Source organism: Taeniopygia guttata, chromosome 2, assembly GCF_048771995.1.
Source record: "Taeniopygia guttata chromosome 2, bTaeGut7.mat, whole genome shotgun sequence".
NCBI classification, from domain to species: domain Eukaryota; kingdom Metazoa; phylum Chordata; class Aves; order Passeriformes; family Estrildidae; genus Taeniopygia; species Taeniopygia guttata.
Window position 1 is genome coordinate 62,212,142 of NC_133026.1, and position 20,877 is coordinate 62,233,018.

Below are 20,877 nucleotides of genomic sequence, written 5' to 3' on the forward strand. Positions count from 1 at the left end.
GGGAAGATGCGTTCTGCTGAGCCTTGGCAGGCGTGGCTTCTAAGCCATGCTCACTACTTCCACCCTCATGCTCTGCTCCCTAATGCACAGTTAAGCGTGACATGATAGAGTCGTATCCCTCTATCCATGGGGATGTGTTTTTTTCAAGGTCTGGTTATGAGGGAAATTTTGTCTCGAGAGTTAATTTGATAGGGGATATGCACGGTTCAAATTTGCAGGGACAGGATACTACTGCATAAGGTCTCTCCCAATAACCGGTGCAGTAACACCACCTAAAAAACCTGAAATCCTTAATGGCTCAAATCTAATACAAAGGAGGATGCTGCTGTGTGGCCACCATCAGATTCCCTGTGCATTTATACCCGTGTCAGTGGTAGATGGGTGTAAAAAGTGAAGATGTCATTTTTTTGGGCACACCTTGGTAGGACTAGGTAGGTCAGGGGTAGCTGCAGTCCAGCACAGTCTAGTGAAAGGTGGAGAACATGGTAAAGCCAATGGGCAGCAAGGCCAGGTATGAAATAATGGCTTGATGAACTCTCTAAAGGATAGATTAGTGATAGGGGACTCTTACCTACTGTCAGTGGTTGCCAGTACAAGCAAACTCCAAGGGAAAAATTTCACAACCTCCAGTTGCAATCAAACACCGGTGTCCTTGCACTGCCCTTGATAGTACCTCTGTTCCCCTTTCTTTAGGCAGCCCTTGACACCTGCCTGACGTAAGACTGAACTAATTCAGAGAATGAACCCTGTGGAAAGCTGAAGAGTCATGAACCCACTCCCTGTGGGGTCAGACCAGTGCACACAGAGACAGGAATCAGGACAAGCCTGATGAAGAGCTGATGCTGTTCCCACAGAAGGCAATGGCACATCTAAAAGTCAACAGAAGTTAAGTTTGGGTACATAAAAAGATGGAAAACCATTCCTGAACCTCTCCCTTCCTGAGGCTCAACAGAGTTTGGGGGCTGTATCATGTCATCATCAGCCTGAAAAACATCAGAGCAGTCTCTCTGTAAGGCCAGGAAAAATAGCAATGAGGTTTCATGTGCTGCTCTTCTCCCTCCCTACTGCTCAAAAGCACAGCAGTGAGCTTTATCTCAGATATTGTCTTTAATATTTCATTGGCAAAGCTCTCCAGGATGTAATTTACTTTATTCTCATGCCATGCAAGATATGAATGGGGTCCAAACAGTATGAATCACAGGTTACCATAATAACTGCTAAACACATTGTATCCCCAAAGTGAAAGTTGTCAGAGACTCTGGCAAGAAGGATAAAAAGTAAAAATATCCATAATAACTGCAGGGATCTGTGTTGTGCTAAGAGGACCGGGGTAACTGGGAGATGGTGTGGTCAATTTGCTGGAAGCCTGGGTTTGTCAATTTGCTTCCCCATAACTCAGTTCCTTTATCTGCAAAACATGAATAACAATATTTCTGACCTTTTGTCAAAGAGCCCTGGAAAAATACTGTGCATGGGGAGTTAATGTGAAATTATTATATTAGGCAATACAGATGCAAGTAATAGAAGTATATCTAACTTAGTCTCTGATTTTTTTCTCTATAGGAAGTGTTAAACACCCTCATTCTTCTGAATGGGAAGGGTGATCCTCTGTTTTAATTTCAGGTTCGGTGATTCTCTTCAGGATGCCTACTTCAGCCTGCACTATTTTCCCATATTAAGCTTTTATTTCATCCACGCAATGTTTTACAGTGAAAGAGCAAAAATTAAGAAAAATTATAGAGGTATACAAATATACCAAAATTTAAAAGCAATGAGAAGAAATCCACTTATCTCTTAAACATTTATCCTTATGTATAGTACATCCTTTGCCTCTCCACAGATCTACAGGGGGAATCCTGATACTCTTGCCAGGCCTTCCTCTCTTACCGAGTTATTCCAAAATGTGTTTGTTTTAGTTCTTCAGCCAATTGTTTAATAAAATACCGCAGAATGCATTTATGGGGGCTGGTCTTCAGTAAACCTAAATCCTCATAAGATGTTTATTCATTGACACTTCTCAAGATTCATTAATTCAATAAGTTACTTCACTTATTCCTTGAGCGTGGTTTTAATATTTTGAAAGTTCATTTTAAAAAACAAGCTATCCTGAGATGACTGGGCTGAATAAATGAACTCAGAAAAAAGCTCTTGCTGAATCTCACAGTCTACAGTCAGTATCCCTGGTAAGAGATTACTTTAGCATTGCCTGTAATCCCACAAATCCAGGGATTTTCCTACTTCTTTGTGATATGAGGATCATAAATTGAGTAATCCCTACTTCTTAACTTCACACACAAATGTATCTGGCAATGTCAAGTCTTCAACAGCAGTGACTCTCTTCTAGGCAACTGCCTGAAAACTACCAACCAACCAAACTGATAATGAAACTGAACCTTCTTAAAATTTTGAAAAAACTTCTGCTTTGACAGTAGGTTGAGCTTATGTTAAAAATATGTAAGTAAATACTCTCTACGTCTTATCTTCTGATCTCACTTTCTCTAAACCCTGAAGTCACATGCAGCCATGCAGAAGGCATGTCAGCTATCCATGATCTGTCAGGAACTGATAAAACCTGGGCTGGGTTCCTGGGAAGCAGCGTCACAACTTAGTTCTCAGAGGTGGCAAGACGGGAGATAAAAAGGACGGCTGGTCAGAAATAGCCAGTGGGATGGTTTTCCTCTGAAATAGAGCAATTTTACAGAAAGGAACTGTTTCATCAGAAATAAATAACAAAACTTTAACATTCATAAATGACAGTGGGTTTGTTTTCTAGCTGTTCTGAGAGGGTGATCAATGGAAGGGAAAGACCTTGGAGGACTCATGCCCTTTCTTTTAGTACTTCTAGTTGGTAATAAACATTGCCAAAGCATTTCAAAACCTGTTTTCTCTGAATAGAAGAGATAACACCTTGATTTACTGCCATCTAGCCTCAGACCAAAGTTCATTCATAGTTTGATAAATTCACTGTCTTAAGGCAAAATTTGGCTTTTACTATATCTCTGTGAATCACAATAACTTCATCAAAATCAATGATTTTGCAGCAAGCTTTAAGTCCTGAAAATGAGGGGAATTACCACTGTGGTTTGCTTCAGCGAAAATCAGCTTTCAGGAAGCTGCTCTCAACAGGCAGAGTAGCTGGAAGACTGTAATTGTGCCTTGTACTCCCCTTGCTTCCCCTTTCCATTAATGGATAATATCAGCAGCCTGTAGAGTATGCCAGGATGTAAGGGCTGAGCCTGCAGATGAGGCCAAAGTGGTACAAAGAAGGGCTTTGCAGAAGGCAGGGCTTAAAAAAAAAAAAAAAAAATCAACAATTCAGACAGAAGGAACAATGCCAGAGAATAACTGAGAAAAGCATGTAGGATAATTTAGATGTAGGTTAGCTTCCATGGCAACCACGTACCAAATTACTCCACTTCTGTGTCTCTAAACCTGACATCAGCTAATTTTATTTGCATGTACCTCAGGCTTTAAAGCCAATTAAACCACCTTAAAACTCATCAGGGATTGCAAATGACATGCAGACACTGGGACTGCTGTGGGATGCTTGGTTTAAACATTTAGAAAATAGAGATAGAAAAAAATAATAGCCCTTGAAAATTCTGATTTCAGTAAGTGGCTAAAAATACATAATTTCTTTAACAGTCATAGCAGGCAGTTTTAACCCTGCATTTGTACTGCTTTGCCTTTCACATATTTATCAGGTCAACCTGATACTTTTACCTCAAATGTGTTTATAAGAAAGAAAATGGTCTTAGCAGCAGCTCTGTTGATTTTTCACTGCGAGAAACTGCTATGTTATAAAAAGAAAAAGACATTTTCTTATACTCCAGGATTCTTTGTAAAATCTTAGATCCCTAAGGAATAGAAAAAAGGCTATCAAAGAGCATGCTGCAAGGCACATGCATATTATTAGTTACTAAGAATAGTCCATTGCTGAGTGTGAGTGAAAATATCCAAATGCATTCCCTTGATAAGTTAAGCATGTATTCCTCTCTCTGGGCACATGTCAAAGTGTCCTCAAACGGAAAAATAATGCTATAATAGCCTAACCTCTACTTCCAGGCCATGTGCATGTAATCCTGGAGAAACATAACAGAGTCTTCACAACACCTCTGTGGAGGAGGCCCACAGACCATTATAGCCATTGGACTCCTCTTGTAGGGTCTGTGGAAACTCTTCAGAGTAGAAAGAGGTCAGGTTTTTTGATCTTCCCACTGAAACTTGGTGAACATCATTGAGATGTTCAGCCATTAGTTGAGAAGCATTAGGGCTTAACCCCCCCAAAATCAGCAGGAATCTTTGAATCAAGTGCATAAAAAGCTGTGGTCAATGCCAGGAGATAATTCCCGGTCCCTCCATCATCACACGATACTCACTGTAGAGTGTGGTATTTAGTAATCAGGGCCTACCTCCAGGCAACATGCTGGACAGAGATCATTATTTTGATGGCATTTTCCCAATAGTTTTTCCTTAATAGGATTTGTCTTAAGATCTGTATTTGAAAAACTGAAAACAGTTCTCAATTCTATGTTATGTTTTCTTGGCCAAAATTTAAGATAATAGCCCTTAAATACCACATATTAAGTACCAATACAAGCAGTTATGTGACCACATTCTCCAAGAATATTCAATTACCCTTGCACTGTTACTTTTGTAGCTCACTCTTGATACAAGAGTGTTATAATGCAGCATTAAGTATTTGATTTTTCTTGGAGACTTTTCACTTGGTTTCATTGTTTTACCCTGTTGCAGTTATCTGTGTCAGCAGAGTTGCTCCAAAGCTGCTTCCAAGCTACATGGTTACCTAAAAATTCTAGCTACAATGCATCTGTGACTCAGCATGTCCAGGGCACTTCATTGTGCTGTTTGGGAGCGGTCTGTAGCACAGACCTGGGAACAAGAGATGAGTGGGAAGCAGAGCACAGAGCATGCTTACAGCCAAGAAACCTGCCTCTTGGAGTGTGTAGGTGTAAACCCTTAAAATGTTCTCAGGTTAAGCAGCAAACTCAGTGTCCCTTTCCTTCCCGCTTTCTGCAAGTTAAAGTTAAAAATGTGTTTTCTTTCTAAATACATGGCCACCTGAGACACCCTGGATCAGTATGATTGCAGCTACTCTCATCAATGGTTAAGGACCTTTGTGGATGGGAATCATGTCAAGCTCAGGAAGCAGTAACAATGCCAGGACTTCAAATTCTGCAGTTGAAAAATCCCTATTCTTCTAACATCATCCCCTGCTGAGCACTGTGTCTCCTGAGGAAAGCATCCACTGCTGACAGACTGTCCCACTTGAAGTGACCCAGTTAAGTGCAGATGGACACCTCATGCTGATATGTAAACCTGTGCTCCACTGCACACAGTGTAAATTCAGGGTCATTAAACCAAAGATATTGTCAGATATTATAATATCCAATTTGCCTTGTCTGGCATTACAGGCACAGTCATCAGTAAAGCTGTGTCACAGAAGCATTACTAGTCTGGGGTGGCTACTGGCTTTCAGGTTGGCAGTTCATTGGTCTTCTTTTCAACCAATGCCTCCTTCCAAGGGAAAAACTACTGGAACTGCTGATACTCTGCTTACACTCTGATCTCTTAGCCAATGTCTGTCTCTTTTTGTATCTACTAGACCCCTTGCAGTTGCAGGAGATACTGGTACGTCCGTGTCTCAACTCTTCAGGTGGTATTGTGATGTTTTATTGTGGTATTTTGGATTGTCAGCCCACCCTGTGCTAAAGCACCACAACACCCAGTAATCTCCTAAACTGGCCAGGTTAATCCAGGGTCTCCTTGCGATCTCTTTTGAGGCTTTTTTGTTTCTTCTGATGTGTCTGGAACTTGAGACATTGGTTCTCAGGTTGTGTACCTCTATGGTTTCACTTTCCTTTGTGACTCCAGGTTAGATCTAGTCTCTTGAACTGCTCATTTGACATAAGTGTATAAGAGCAGCTGTTCTAGGCCGTAGCAAAGATCCATACAGCTCAATCTTCTCTCAGCAGTAGCAAGTAGTGGATACCTATGAGAAACAGGGTGAGTACAGAAGGTTCCTTCCTCTTTTATATCTTCCAGTTTCTGGCAACCAGCAGGTCAAGTTTGTGAGCCAAGGGCACACCCAGTCCCTGGACTGAATGTTAAGCTGGTGTTTTTGTGGTAACATTTACAGTGACTGCAAGAGCTCTTTCTTGAGTGACAACTGCTCATTCACAAGCAGTTATTTTAGGGCTGCATTTATTAGGGCTGTATTTTTCACATATGAAGTCTTTTGTATTTATCAGCGTTATATTTTTCTGCCATTTTACTACCTAGTCAGTTGATAATGTGAGTTCCTTGTGTTACTTTGTCAGGCAGATTTTGGTTTTGACTGTTGGAAACAGCTTTGTATCATTAGGAACTTTGGGTATCTACCATCTTTTTCCAGCCCACTCGTGGATGTGTCGGACAACCTGTCCTGATCTCCTGTGCTTGCCTTTTTGAAAATTCCTTTAATTGTGAAAAATGATCAGTAGCTTCCACCTTTGTTTTTCATCCTCTAACCTGTTACTAATTCACAAAAGGATCTTCCTTCAAACAAAGGCTTTTTAATGAGCCTTCTGAGGTTTGGGGAATCCTCTGAAAAAAATTTCTGAAAAATGCTATTATACAAATGCGGGGGGAAATTGGAATAGAGAAAATGGTGGAGAGCAAGGAGATGTATTTGTCTCTGAGACCAGAAAGGTTTTAGCCTTCTTATGTTTAAACTTCCCCTTAACCTGAGAAAATGGTGTAGTCTTCCAGAGCACTACTTGTGAAAAGGCAGCATATTTCCACTGAAATCCATTTGGCAATGCTGATAACATGGACTGAATGTTCAGCTTATTAGGAGAATTATGAAGGTTTTTTTCATTTAATAATTTCTTTGAACCCAGTTTTGTAAGCAAGAATACTTTTGTCGCTTCATAGTGAACAATTGTACTTTGTTCAGAAGGAGTCAAACCCACTGGGAGGGAATGCAATAGTCAAACTCCAGTTAGATTTGGGTGGGGCTAATACAAGTTTATACTGAAGTTCATGGAGGCACAGTCAAGGTTTGCATTTTTACTGCCTAACAGGAACAGCTTACTGCCACTGAAGTCAGAGTAGCTTAGTCACTGATTTCAGTAGGAAAAGGAGCACTATTTGTCATACAAGATTCACTTGACCTGTCTTTTTGTAAATAATAAAAGAAGATGTCTCAGGAAATTTCACAGTGTCTTTTTTTCATTTGATTATTGTTCCACATGCTTTGATGGTTACTTTATTTGTCATCTGTCAGAAAATGAAACTCAGTTTATACTCCTAATGTCTGAATAGAGCTATAATGCATGTACACGGCCTTGTATTTAGGAGTGGTGCCAACACTGAGTAATTTTAATATAGCATATGGTTGATAATATCTGAACAAATATTCTACAATAAGTCACTATAGAAATGAAGGTAGGTTTCCTGTGTGGCTTACAGTATTATACTAAAATACAAAAGAAACCTGACTGGGTTTCAGTTATTAAATAATAGATACTGAGCCATTTTCAGGTTTGCTCCATATTGCCAAAGTGTTTAAACAGGTGTGTTTCACAAAGTTTGTGAAACAAAAGCTCACCTCAAAGTAAATCAACATTAGGAAGCAAAACCAGTGCTGAGTGATAGTGCTTAAAAACTGAGAAACAAGAGTGGTTTTAAACAGCAACTGAAAAGATGCTTTGATGTTTTTTAAAGCACTCCCCTATAGTCTAAAACCATGTTAGAGTTTTCTGTGATTATGTACAACACACTGCATCTTATATCGGGGTAGCTCTGTAGTTTGGATTATGCCCATCAAACATTAACTTTTTATTGTTATATGTGCATGTCAGCAGTTTTTGAAGATTAAGAAAACATGTTTATGAACCTAACTGCTAAAACACATTCTTTTTATCTGGAACACATGTACAAATGAGGAAAAAGGGCAATAAACTTAAAAGCCTTGTTAACTTCACTTGACCAGCAATTATACTTATGGTTTGTAGAAAAAGGCAAACTCCATTGCAGTGAATGCAAGAGTAGGCCAAATGTTGCTTGCTGAATTCACATGACATCTGTAATCAACACCTTAACTTGATGACAGCTGAGAAAGTACCTTTCCCTTGCACAGTGAGCTGAACACCTCCCATTGCTGCAGAATGACAAGTGGCCTCCCTCTGAAACACAAGGCTCAGCAGTAGCACAGGCAGGAGTATTTGGGTCAAAGACTGCTAGCAGAGGCAGAGGTGGATAACGTGACCTGAGAAGAAATTAAGAAATTCTTAAGAATTCTGTCTGATTTTACGTAAGTCCCTAAAACCTTTAATTCATTTGAATTCACTGAAGGCAAATGGCTTCATGCCTTTAAGTGTACAGAAACCTTGTGACAGCAGGGCTTGCATTGTGTAGCTCTCTGACATGACTTAGGAAGATAAGACATGAACAATGGGGAGTTATTAACATGAATAATTTTCCATGCAAATTGGAAACACCGCTGAACAATAGGATGGCTCTGGCTTAATGGCATCAGGATTTCTGCAGAGTTGAGTATAAAATATCACAGTAAGAAAGAAAATGGAGTCAAAACCTGCTAGAACGAAACTGCTTTGAAAAATTAGCTCAGGCAGGTGGACCACAAGATCCCTTTTACTGGAAGTGTTTCCAGAGATTCAGTGCCCAGAAAACATGCCTGGAAAGACAGAGCTAAAGAAAAAACACAGATTTTCCAAACCTGAAGAAGTTTACAAATACAACTGATGAATCTAAACATCTTCACCAGATCCACCTTCATTCCACACCTTGGAGACAGCAGGATTATGACAGATGCATTTGCATCTATCATAATCAAACATGTTGCGTCCTTCAATATAGGAAACAGAGAAGCAACATGAGGAAGATGAGCGAGTTAACTTTTCTCTCTGTACCTTTGTGTGTTGTCATATTTGGGAGAGGAGATGTAGGAAGGAGGAGGGCTAGTGGGAGATGAAAGCTCCATGTTCCTTGGGGTAGGTAGTTGCTGGTCTGATTTTCCCAAGACTGTATCTCTGTTACATGTGATACAGGTTTCAGCTGAGAAGCAGAGCTGGTGCTAGTCCAAATGGCAATATCTTATACTGGTTGGAACACCAGTCCCAAGAATTTCAAGGGGAAAAGGGTTCTCACAAAAGATAACAGTTGTTCCACTCCCTGCCTGTTCTGTCCTCTCCTCGCTGAAGCCTCCTCCACTTACACACACCTGACATCCGTGGGAGTGATCTGACAGAAGTGTTTCCATTTTACATTTTGGTGGACAGTCTATGGAGCAGCAGGATGCTCTCTGAAACAAGCAGACCTCTTTTGATTTATTCACTCCAACAGTGGGGATAATTTTAGAGCACAAATTACAGGAAATAATTTTTTGTGCAGTTCGTCATGAAATAGAACAGGGCAAAGCACCAACTATTGAGGAACAGGAGCTATGGACATACTGCCCATGCTGCATATTCAGTGCCTCTCTGCCTGTAAAAGAATTCAAAATACAACGTTCATAAAAAGGGTTGATTTTGCTGAGTCAAATCCTACTATTGTATGATTGTGTGTTCAAAAAATGCCAATGTAGTTTATGTTCTATTGGAAACCAAACAGTGACAATCAGCCAGTTCCAGTCCATCAAGTGCAACACTGACTGAAATCATCAGAGCTGTATCACTTGCCCCTAAGTCTGAAAGGTTTCTGACAAATTGCTGACATAGAAGAGATTACTCAACCATTTCAAGTACTAGGGAAGGAGGGAGAGAAAGATGGAAGGAATTACACCCTTAGAACAAGATTGCTTTATGTCTGTGTTTGGGAAGTCTACACTGCTGCTGCCTCTGTGAGCCTTTCTGTGGTTACTGAAATCCTGTGGTCAGGATTTCAGTCTCTGTGCACCTTCTGGTGCACTTGGCAGTCTGGCACCTCCAATGTATATTTGATTATCTACTGAAAGTCTGGATGCTAATTCTTAAAATTAACAAGCTGTTTTCCTCTGCCCATGTGAAATGAGAAAGTGTAAATTTGTTTGCATGTCAATTTCTGTTGCAATGATGAATCATCACTCAATACAATAGCTTTTGTATCTTGTGCACAGGTTTTCTGTCTATGTGGAAGAAAGAGTACCCTGTTTCTGCAGTCTGATAGTGTAAATCCAGCCAGATCTGTAAAGTTTATGATAGCTTCTCTCCTTGAAACTTTTCTCCAGACTATCATATTATGTCGCTTAATATTTTCTATGCAAATTTACCACTTTCAGAATGGCCAAAATGTAATGTGACAGAAAGGGAGTGCTCCTGTATACATTGAGTCAAGGCATGAAAGTCCTTGCTTCAAAAGCCTGAATTTTTTCATACAGGACTGAATCTAATATCAGCTCCTTTAATTGGTCACCTAGCTGCACAGAGGTAAAATCAGGGGAAAACCCCTTCTTTGGCACAAGTGATGATGACAGCTGTTCCTACGGAAGGTGGAATTCTTCCATGGTGACTTCAGAACAGTATCAGATTTAAAGTGGCCTTTGGCTCTTCTTGGCTTTAGACACAGATCTCTTTTTAGTGAGCCCTCAGTGACCCTTTTGTGATGTTAGTTTGGTGGCTGACCAGTGAGAAGGTGCTATTTCAGCAAAAATGCAGGACAAGTAGTGACAGCAGCAAAACCAGAAGCACTACACTTCTTGGAAATGAAAGACAGGCTTTGAAGCTACTTCAAGATTAAGAAACAGAAGAAAGCTCTCCAGTTTCTGAGACCAGGTACCAGCCTTAGCTGTATCCAAACATCAGCTTGACTGGAGTCTAAGCTCACAACTACACTCACTGGCACACTGGCAGTGAAGCCTAGATACACAAACTTGTGAGGGACTAATGTCCAACAGGTAATCTAATCTTAGAACAGGTACATATCCCTTCCTAGGACCTGAAATTTTACTCAGCAGTTGAATAAACATCCAGGATGCTGTTTAGCTGTAAGCCTGATACATGCTTTTCCTGCTTGTTGTGTGCCTATGACATTCAAGCTATTGTTTCATTATTTTGTGGCCCCCTGAGACACCCTTTTGAAAATACAGTAATTCTGCCTTGCCTTGGGTGTCACACTGCCTGTGGCATGGAGGTGAGAAAACTGAGCTGATCTAGCACCTATACAAGTACATGGCATTACTAGTTGTGCAATATAACTCTCAGTCTCTAATATTATTACTTATGCATTTTTTCCATCAGTTAATATTATGAGTAGTTTCAATTGTCATCTACGGGTAGAATTTTCAAAACCGCAAAGTGTCAGCCTAACTCTGCTTTCAACAAAATTTGACAGTATTTTTATTGTCCTTGAGTTTGGGTGATGGCTGTGCTCTATAAAGCATTTCATCTTGTATAGGGCCAAAAAGAACCTCCAAAAGAAGACCTGCTCCTGAAAGCATTTGGCTAATTAAATCTTTCTTTTTAATTCTGTCTCTGCTTCCCCAGAATATTTTAAACATTGGGAAAGGTATCTGACCATGAACATATCAGACAAATGGCAACAGAAACCTGGTCTAGAAATGTGGATAGGTCAACCATTGAAAGGATAACATCTGCAAAATCACATAAGAATTAACCAATTAATCAATTACCAATGAAAATAAATTTTGAGTTTTCTTATTCCTGGTGCTCATAGGAGCCTTTTAGAAATGTCTCAATTCTTTCTGTTCCATACTTCAACGGCTTATACAAAACTGCTTTTGACCTGCCATTTCTCAAACCTCATTCACTGACAATTTCTGGCACTTTTTCCTAATGCTGAAATCATCCTTTTAAAATTAATGATTGTACCATTCTCCAACATCTTATACAGCCTTCTAGAGTTTCACGCCTGGTCACAGGGAGGCTGGTTAAACACTCAAACAGGTGCCCAGGGAGATTGTGTGCAGCCAAAATCCAACTGGGCAAGGCCTGAGCAACCTGATCTGTCTGTGACATGCTCCCTGTTTTGAGCGGGAACTTGGACTACGTGACCTCCAGATATCTTTTCCAACTTCAATTAAGTCTTGGACTCAATGATTCTGCTTCTTCTTCCCATGTACCACCCACTGTTATGGGAGATCTCACATAAAAATGCAGCTATTGTAGCTCTCCCCTGCTAGCCTTGGCCTTTCACAATTGTTTTTTCCCTAATAAATGCCTTGTTCCAATATTTTTTCATGGTGTCTAGCCATCAGTTTAAAGACAGCACAGACAGAACTTCAAGCCTTTATTTCAAAATCCTCAAGTTCAGTCTCACTGTTAGCTACCATCTTTTTCTTATCCAGCTTTTTAAGACTTCATATTCAAGCTGTATCTAAACATTGCCGTTTATTTGTACATCAAATCTCTTACACTCATCCCTCCCTTTCAGTAATGAGGAAGGATAGAGCTCCAGAGATGTGAGCTTCATATTAGCATTACGTCTACTTCTGTACAACATTATGTGCGGGTTATTTGGTTGCATTTTTTCTGCATTTTGGTGAGTCATCTGAGATACCCTACAGTTCCACAAATTTTTTTTTGCTTTCCATTTGTTTTTTTCTTTTGTTAAAAGACTTCTTCTTCTTGGACAATTTTTTAAAAAGGTAATTTCTAAAAACTAAAATTAAGATTAATACCATGGTCTTAGCTCTCCTTCTAGTTCTCAGGTCATATCTTTACTATTAGATAGTAGGAAGGGTGGTTGCAAAGATAGTGAATTTAAGATTCATAACACTTGGTGTTGTTTCCTGCATTTCAGTAAATCCACAGTGCAGAGCTTCATATGAATTAGCAGAGCTTCAGTTGAAATACATGAAGACTTTGAGACATCTAATTTACATTTTGAAAGCAGAGTTCTTTATATAAATCTGCCTTTTGTACCTATTTGCCTATTGAAGTCTAAAGGGAAAACATAACCAAAAGCTAAAAGCTGCACTTCAGAAAAATAGGGATAACATTGTTTCCACCCTCTTAAACTTCTTCTGGGTATAACAATTTTAACATCTTTCCAGCAAGAAATATATTTTAAAATATATTTCCAATGAATAACTGGATATCCACTCTTTTGAATGAGTGGAGATATTTAAACAGTAATTAAAAACAAAACAAAACAAAAAGCCCCCCCAAAAATACCCCAAACAACAAAACACCACCATCAGGTTGTACTGCTTCAGTTTTTAAAGGGCAGCCTTTTAAAAAAATGCATCTTTTCTTACGCTGCAGCCTTTCAGAAGAGATTCCACTTTCTAAGAAAATCAGTGAGAGTAACTTCTGTAATTTCATCTTGGCCCTGTAAGTTAGGCTAGGAAATGCAGCTGAAACTAAAATCTTCCATACAGTTTCTGTTTTATGAGAGTATTTTTGAATATCAGGTGACATATGTGGGTGGGGGAACTTCAAGATTAGGTTTAATCAAATCTCAGCTTTTGCAGGAACTTCCCAAAGCCTTTCTCACCCTTTTCTCCTGACTGAAACATTTTGCTAGTTTTGGGTGCATTCCAATAAGAACCTAAAATATTTTATTTTGGTTTGTTGTCTTGCAATGTTCCAAGTACTCCCAAGTTTCATTTCACCATTCAGATCTATCCCTTTAGCCTTCTATTGTGAAGCTAGACCTAAAATGTTACCTCTGTATCTCAGATGCAGACCACATTCAAACAAATCTGGTGATTTCCAGAAGACTTTTAGTCTGAATAAGGAAGAAAACAAAATTATCTTCCACCACAGGCAATGAAGACAGAATTAACAGGTATGAAAAAAACTGAACCTATAGTGAAAGCAGCTTCTTGATACCATTTTAGAAAGAAAATATGAAAGGTAGCTTCCCTATGTTTCTGTGTAGAAATATCACTCATTCAGTAGTGGTCAGCAGAAGAACTTTCTAATACAAGAGCGTAGGTTCATAAAGCGACAGTTGAAGAGTAAACAAATAATCCAGAACAAAGTAAATGCTTTTAACCATCTTTCTCACATGAAAAAAATATTAATAAAAGAAAAAGGCAGATGTAAAGTTAGAGCTGGAATTTGGGATCAGAAAGAAGTTACTTGGGAAAATAAATTTATTTCACACAAAAAAGGCCCAGCAGGAAAAACCATTAAAATTAGTCCTTACAGCTATTTAGTGTGTAATATAATGGGTCTCTTTTCTGGCTAAGAACTTTCAGGATGTCAAAGAACATGTACTAAATCATACCAGAAGCCATCAGTTTCTTTCCAGTGATAACTGGTTAAATACACTGTGATTTTCCTCCTCCATTTTCATGACTTTTCTTTGGCTTTCTCCTACTTCTCACCTCACAAGTATCAATTTTTTTATCTGCTTTCCTCATTTAACATCTTGTCTTGCCATCATGACCCTTTCCTATTCCAGTTCCTGGTCTCTTTTGCAGACAAGCTTTTCTTGTCTGCCTGTTTCTCCTCCCAATACAAATAACCTTGATTATATTCTATTCTTAATTCTGCTACTTCTACAGATATTTTGCTTTCATTTCTGTTGGAATAAGATTCATTAGGAAGCAGATAAATACAATTTCTATCAATAAGGAAAAATGCTTAAAATTCACATACACTCAAATACACATACATTGCCAATATTCACATACAGGACATTGACAGAAATGTGAGCAGCATATTTTTCTCTTTGAAATCAGTGCAATGTACACAAAACTTTTCATGTTGATTTTAAAAATGTATATTTTCCAAACTCTATCAATTATTTCTAGTTGTTACTTTCCAACAGCAGTGTTATTTTTTTGTTTTTTGTTGTTTTTTTTTTCCCCACTATGTACCATTATTAGTTTGGGTTTGTTTTGATTAGTTTACATTGCATTGGTGAGGTTTTCATGCTGGGTGGGATTTGTTTTTTTCCAAACCATCCACTCAGTTTTACTTCCTTACTACATTTTAATTTCTTTCAACTAATTCATCCTACACTATCAGTGTTCTCCCTTAACTAAATACAGCTGTTTCTTGCAGGCTTGATACTTCAAACATGGAAGAGCTCGTTCTTTTAGGATTATTTTGTAACATGGTCTCTACTCAGCAAATGCACCTAACTGATGGTTTTGGATACTCCAGGTATGTTGCACATGGCACCTGTAAGCACACTGCCTAGAGATGGCTTTTTAAATTACATCTTAGGCCTCCACTAGTTCAGTTCCTGGCAGTTGAGTTCAACTAAACTGTTTCCATGATAGTGTATAGTGACTTCTTTACTGCAGCTTACAGTTCCAGCACTGCAGACTCCCCATTCTTGGTCTGCTGGTTGCTCTTGGGATAACTACATCATTTCTGAAAATTTCACACTCATTTGCTTTAGGGTCTCTGTTCTCTCCTGATTTTCCTCTATCCTGTATAACAGCTCACAAAGCTCTTTGGAGGCATCTCCATTCTACCCGAACACTACAAGGAGGATGGGGTATTCTACCAAATCCTGAGTTTTATTCCCTTCTCCTGTCCTTTACCTCTGAATAATCACTCTCCTGGTTCACTTAACAACTTCATACTCATCACTTAGAGATCCACATTTCCATTCTAGGCATGAATCATTTTAGCCAGGCTAACAGCTCAGCCTGTCTTTCTGGGCCGCTCACTCTGGTTTTGTATAATCATCAGTGGAAGCTTAATATGGTTAATTGTTCCCCCCCAATAACTGCTTTTCCTAGCTTTGGCAACACAGTCTTGCACCATCCAAGTGTTTCAGCAAAGACAAACTTTCTATAATTAAGATTTTTTTATCTCGTTTTTGTTGAGACATCTCTTATCCTTGCTTTGTTATATTATGTGAAATTTAACCCAAGCAGTTTTCTGTTTGTCTGTCTAGACCCGAATCTAGTGACTGCATGTTTCCTATTGAAATGCTGAGTATGAGAGGTCCTTTCAAATATCTTGTTGCACCTGTCACATTTTGAGATCTATACCTATGCTTTTATCTTTTATCATGCTGATGTGTGCCCTCATGTTTCCATGTAAAATGCTCCATTACAACAAATGTGAGTCCTAATTACGCTAACAGTGAGATAATTTAAGTTCCATCTTCCTTACTAGACTGTGTTCTACTGTTATGTTTTTGGGTTACTCTTAGATTATAAACTTCAAGAGGAGAGAACCACCTTGACAGCAAAGGTGTTTATGGTTCCTGAGTAAAAAATTTAATTTTAATAGAAATAGATGCAAATTAATAATGTCTTGTCCTTGTATTATTGTATGGTTCTGTACAGAGTTCCTAAATATATAACATAACATAACATAACATAACATAACATAACATAACATAACATAACATAACATAAAATAATCCTCCTGTAAATTACACATTTCCTAAATAAAATTTTCTTCTGAAGTACTCTAGGCAAGACTTAGAAATTCTTGCACATTGCAAATAATTGTGTATCAGGTTATTTAGTTTAATCTTATTTACTTACTAGAGCAGATGCATCCCATATTTCACCACAGTCTAGTAAAATGACTCCAGAGAACATGTATCCTCAGTCTGGAAACCCTGGGAATCAATAAGCAATTAATAAATACAGTACAAATTAAGAACTCTGATGACCTCCCTAACACTTATACTTGAGCAGATTTATTTTATAATACCTTTTTTAAAAAGTCAGCATCCAATACGTTGCAGGATAATGACTACATATGCCACTATCGGAATATATATGAGCAGAAAAAAAAAAGCTTTTTGCATATAAGGATTTATTTGAACAGTGAAGATTCTTGATCTATATATGAAATTTTATAACAGTGTAATTGGAAAAAACTGCTAGAGAGGAATATCCTAAAATTGCCGGAAAATAAAAAATGTGAATTGGCAACTAAAGAACATTTATAAATATACCATGTAACCACTTTACTATACAGAAGCATATATAAAAAAATTGGGAAAAAGTGGCAATGATAGAAATAGCTTAAGGAAATGGAAATTCTGCATATTATGAAAACTTTTTAAGAAGTTTGACTTTTAGATTTTTTTCTGAATTTAATGAGTTTGCTTTCATTAAATGCTGCATGGCATGATTTATTTAATGTAATACTACACTCTGCTGAGTGACATACCTGATTTAAGGAAGTGCCAAGGTAAGGGAAATGAAAGAAAGCTGTGCTTTTCACCTTTCCGGGAAGTTCTTACAGGATCCAAAATTGATCAACATTTTTATCAACATTTGATTATTTCTTAATATGTCTTCTGCTGTCATCTACCTTATAGTTTTTTTAAGATGGGAAAAAAACAGCACTGTGCTTTTTCTAGTCCTTCATCTATAGTCAGTTCAAACCACTAACATTTTCATTATCATACAGCTGAAAAATTATATTTTGGTCTAAAGATGCTATGGAAGAAATAGAAAAACTTCCTTTGGTTTGGATAGGTTGAAAATTCTTTTTCTGAGTTGTTCTCACAGAACAAGCTGTTTAAATGAAGACAAAGTTTTATATAAATTTTCACCCTAAAAACAGCATGGGATAATGTCCACAGTTAACTTGACCCAATGATCTCTAGTCATTAGCAGACCTGGAAATAAATACGGAATAATAGGTTTGATTTCTAGATATATTCACAAACAGCTGATCTACAGAGCCTGGTTCCTATCACAGTGTCCCTGCCCGTGTATTGACACAGATATCTTCCCTGCATAATGTCTCACCAGTCTGTAACCTGATCTGGTACATGAAATTCCTACATCCCTACTAAGCTTTATTTTTTAATTCTGCAAATATCAGAGGCCTCCTCTCCTCTTCTTTCATCTGATGAAATCTCAACATGTTCGCTCAGCTTTTTCCCACTGCTTTGTGAGGCAAAAGTTCCCATCACTTTCCACAAGCTTTCATCAACTTTCCAAACTCATTATTTCCAGGGAGTGGGATTGAGATATCCAGATTGTTTCACCATGAGACAACTAGTAGGCTTAGGACTCAAGTCTAGAGGTCTTTCAAGTTCAGTTACATCTACTGGTGTGCACTGAAGATTGCCCAGAGAGATGCCTTAGTTTCTCTGAAGCAATTTCTAGGTCCTTTACACCCCTCTCACCTCTTGTCCAGCTGCCTGGGACTCCCCCAGCTGTGGCTGAATGTGGATTTCCCCCTAAATGGGGAAGTTCCCCAAAAGAGACAGGACTCACAGAAAAATAAATGCAAGTCTCCAGTTGTACTGAGTATCGAAAAGATTCCCCAAGAGACTTAACAGAGGGACAATTTTTTCTTCCCATGAACTACCTCCTCCCTGAATCTTGGGCTCACCCCTCAGAAAGAAGGGGGAAAAACCAACACAAAAAGCAAAGACTGAAAAATAATTACAAGAATCTCGATAGCCTAGCAGAGGATGCACAGTCAGAAGTGGAAGCAGGGATAAAGAGGATCATGCATGCAGATATGGCATTTCTGCCTAATATGGGTTTTGAGAAAATGGCCTGGACCCCTGGGAGCTCAACCTCAATACAGGCTGAGGACAACCTGAGGACCACATTCAGCTCTATCACACTTGAGAAGCAGAGAGGAGAGATTAAACCTTCAGGAAAGCTGGAACAGAGACAGTTGGCCCATGTAACAACTTTCATATCCAGCCCAAGATATTTCCGGAGGAAGTAACTCAGAACAAGAGAGCAGGATACGTCAGTCCAACTGACTTTGGAAGGGGTCTGGCTGTGTCTGCAGGTCCATTTTTGTTGCTAATGATGCTCCTTTTGTGAAAATACTGCTCTGTTGCTTAGCCTGATTACAACACATGAATCCAGTCCTACTTCTGAAGAATCAATAGGATTTTGATATCTGTGGGATCATGAAAATTGAGATCCATGCTGCACCAGATATTGTCCTACTGCATTTAGTTTAACCTCATTGAAATATGGATGAGGACAGAAGAAAATCTCTTCATTTAGTGTAATTTTTTCTCTAATATCTACTACTTTGAAACTTCCCCTTTTGTTCCACTTTATACTGTCTGTCCTCACAATTCACACACTTTCTATTCTCCATATTCTTCTTCTTTCATTTTGGTTTAATGATTCAGTCGAATCTTCTCTGGGGTTAAGAACAGCTTCACGTGGTAGATGTGTGAAACGTGGGGGCATTTACAGGAACTTGGAAGCATTTCTATTAACATTCCTATTAAAACAGGAACATTTTAAAACAGAATTTGGGGTAGGGGTTTTGGTTTTTTACAGATGAAGTAGTTTCACAGAGTGTCTTCAGTGGTTTCCTTTGTAGAAAGAAAGAAACTAAAAATAACCACTATTAAAGCTTAATGGTAACATCTGAATAGTTTCAGAATTAACTTTAATTACCTCAGTACTTTTTGTGTCTGATAGTGACATCTTTTGTTTACACTGAAGTAGTGCAACCCAATATTCTTTACTGCATTCTTGCTTTGAAGAGTAAACTTTGTAGCTTCAATTCAGTGGACATACATTACACAATATGAATTCTTTCACCCATAATTCTAGTTTTGCTGTTTCTCTTGTGTCAGTGATGAAATTAAGATTCAAACACTGGAATTAATAACTTACATACTCTCTGTCTGAATCAGATCCTGAAGCTTCCAGCTTGACATCCCACTTCCTTTCTTATCTCTACACTGCATCTTGAGAAGAAAAACTTCCACTAGATCCTTATGCCACAGATACTAATCCATGTTATTACTTTCTCCCCCTATTTTAAGAAGGCATGACTGAGAAAGAGCCACAAGGGAAAAAAAATCTGTATTAATAGTTTTCTGTGGGTGTCTGTCAATATATCCTGTCACAGTCTAAATCAGGGACTAACTTTTATGTGAAGAATACAAAAATTAAATAAATTAAAAATTAAGAATATGAATCTCAATAACCCAATTTTAATATTCTCTTATTTTGCATATACAGATATGTTAATAGTAACTTCATTATCAAAGAAAAAATTAACTGTAATCAATCATGAAACCAAAAATCCTAGAAAGTAAAAATGCTGGTCACAGTAACAGTCATTTTGCTATTTTGCACTAAGAAACATTTTTATTTTTATAAAAGACAGTAAAGCAGTAGAATGAGTATCAGTTAGACAGTGAACATTACCCACACCAGTCTTGCATGGAGAAATTTGGGTCCATATTATGCTATTCTTCTCTTCAGATTGATGAAATAAGCAGTGAACAAACAATATCATTAAATACTTAGACCCATGGCAAAGAAATATGACTCTTCTACTAAGTAGTGCAGTGAGATCAATGTGCAGATGTTCATGTCAAGCCTTGTCAACTGAAATCTGTTTGTAATCCTTCTCCTACAGTCTTGCTCCATTGTAGATTTGAGCACAAAAAATCTTCACATATGGGGTGAAAAAACACTCCAGATCCAGGTGGCGATCATGCCAAATGGCCATGCCTTGGTTTACCTCAGTGAAAGACCAAGTTTGGCAAGAGCCATCAGAATGCACCTTTTGGTTAGCCTGATACACACCCTGATCCTGCTGTTACTGTACAAGCCTTTAGCACATAACTTATTTCAAACTGATAGGCAACAAGTTTGAGTGCTAAATGCCAAGGCAAGAGTAAATGCTGCATGGTTTTATTCAAACATGCTTACATTAGATCTTCAAATAACATTGCCATGTGCAGCACAATTATGGATGAAACCAGCAGCTGCCTCTAGTCTAATGCCCCTATACCAAGACCCCTCAACAGATTTGACTCTTCTCCCCCATCTGCCGCTCTGTTCTCCCCTCTACAAGTCACCCTGTTCTAAGGGCAAATTCACAGAGACCTCTGATTCTCCATTCATTATGTCCTCAAGCAGGCTTTTGCCAGTTGTCACCAACAAACAAGGATTTATTCTGAGACTTCAGACAGGTGAACCTTTCTTTCACCAGCCATGATGTGTTTCTTACTCCTGGAAGCCAGTAGCTG

At 38.5% G+C, this 20,877-nt stretch overlaps 1 long non-coding RNA gene across 1 annotated transcript in view; it reads right to left on the reverse strand.

Annotated features, from left to right (window-relative positions):
* Positions 1–7,868: 7,868 nt before the first annotated feature.
* The window catches only part of LOC140682313 (uncharacterized), a 51,555-nt gene continuing 38,546 nt past the window's right edge, over positions 7,869–20,877 (reverse strand). The window contains exons 2-3 of the long non-coding RNA XR_012053861.1: positions 16,427–16,503; positions 7,869–8,272 (exon numbers count right to left, since the gene is read on the reverse strand). This is a non-coding gene — a long non-coding RNA (uncharacterized lncRNA). The remainder of the gene's footprint in view (positions 8,273–16,426; positions 16,504–20,877) is intronic.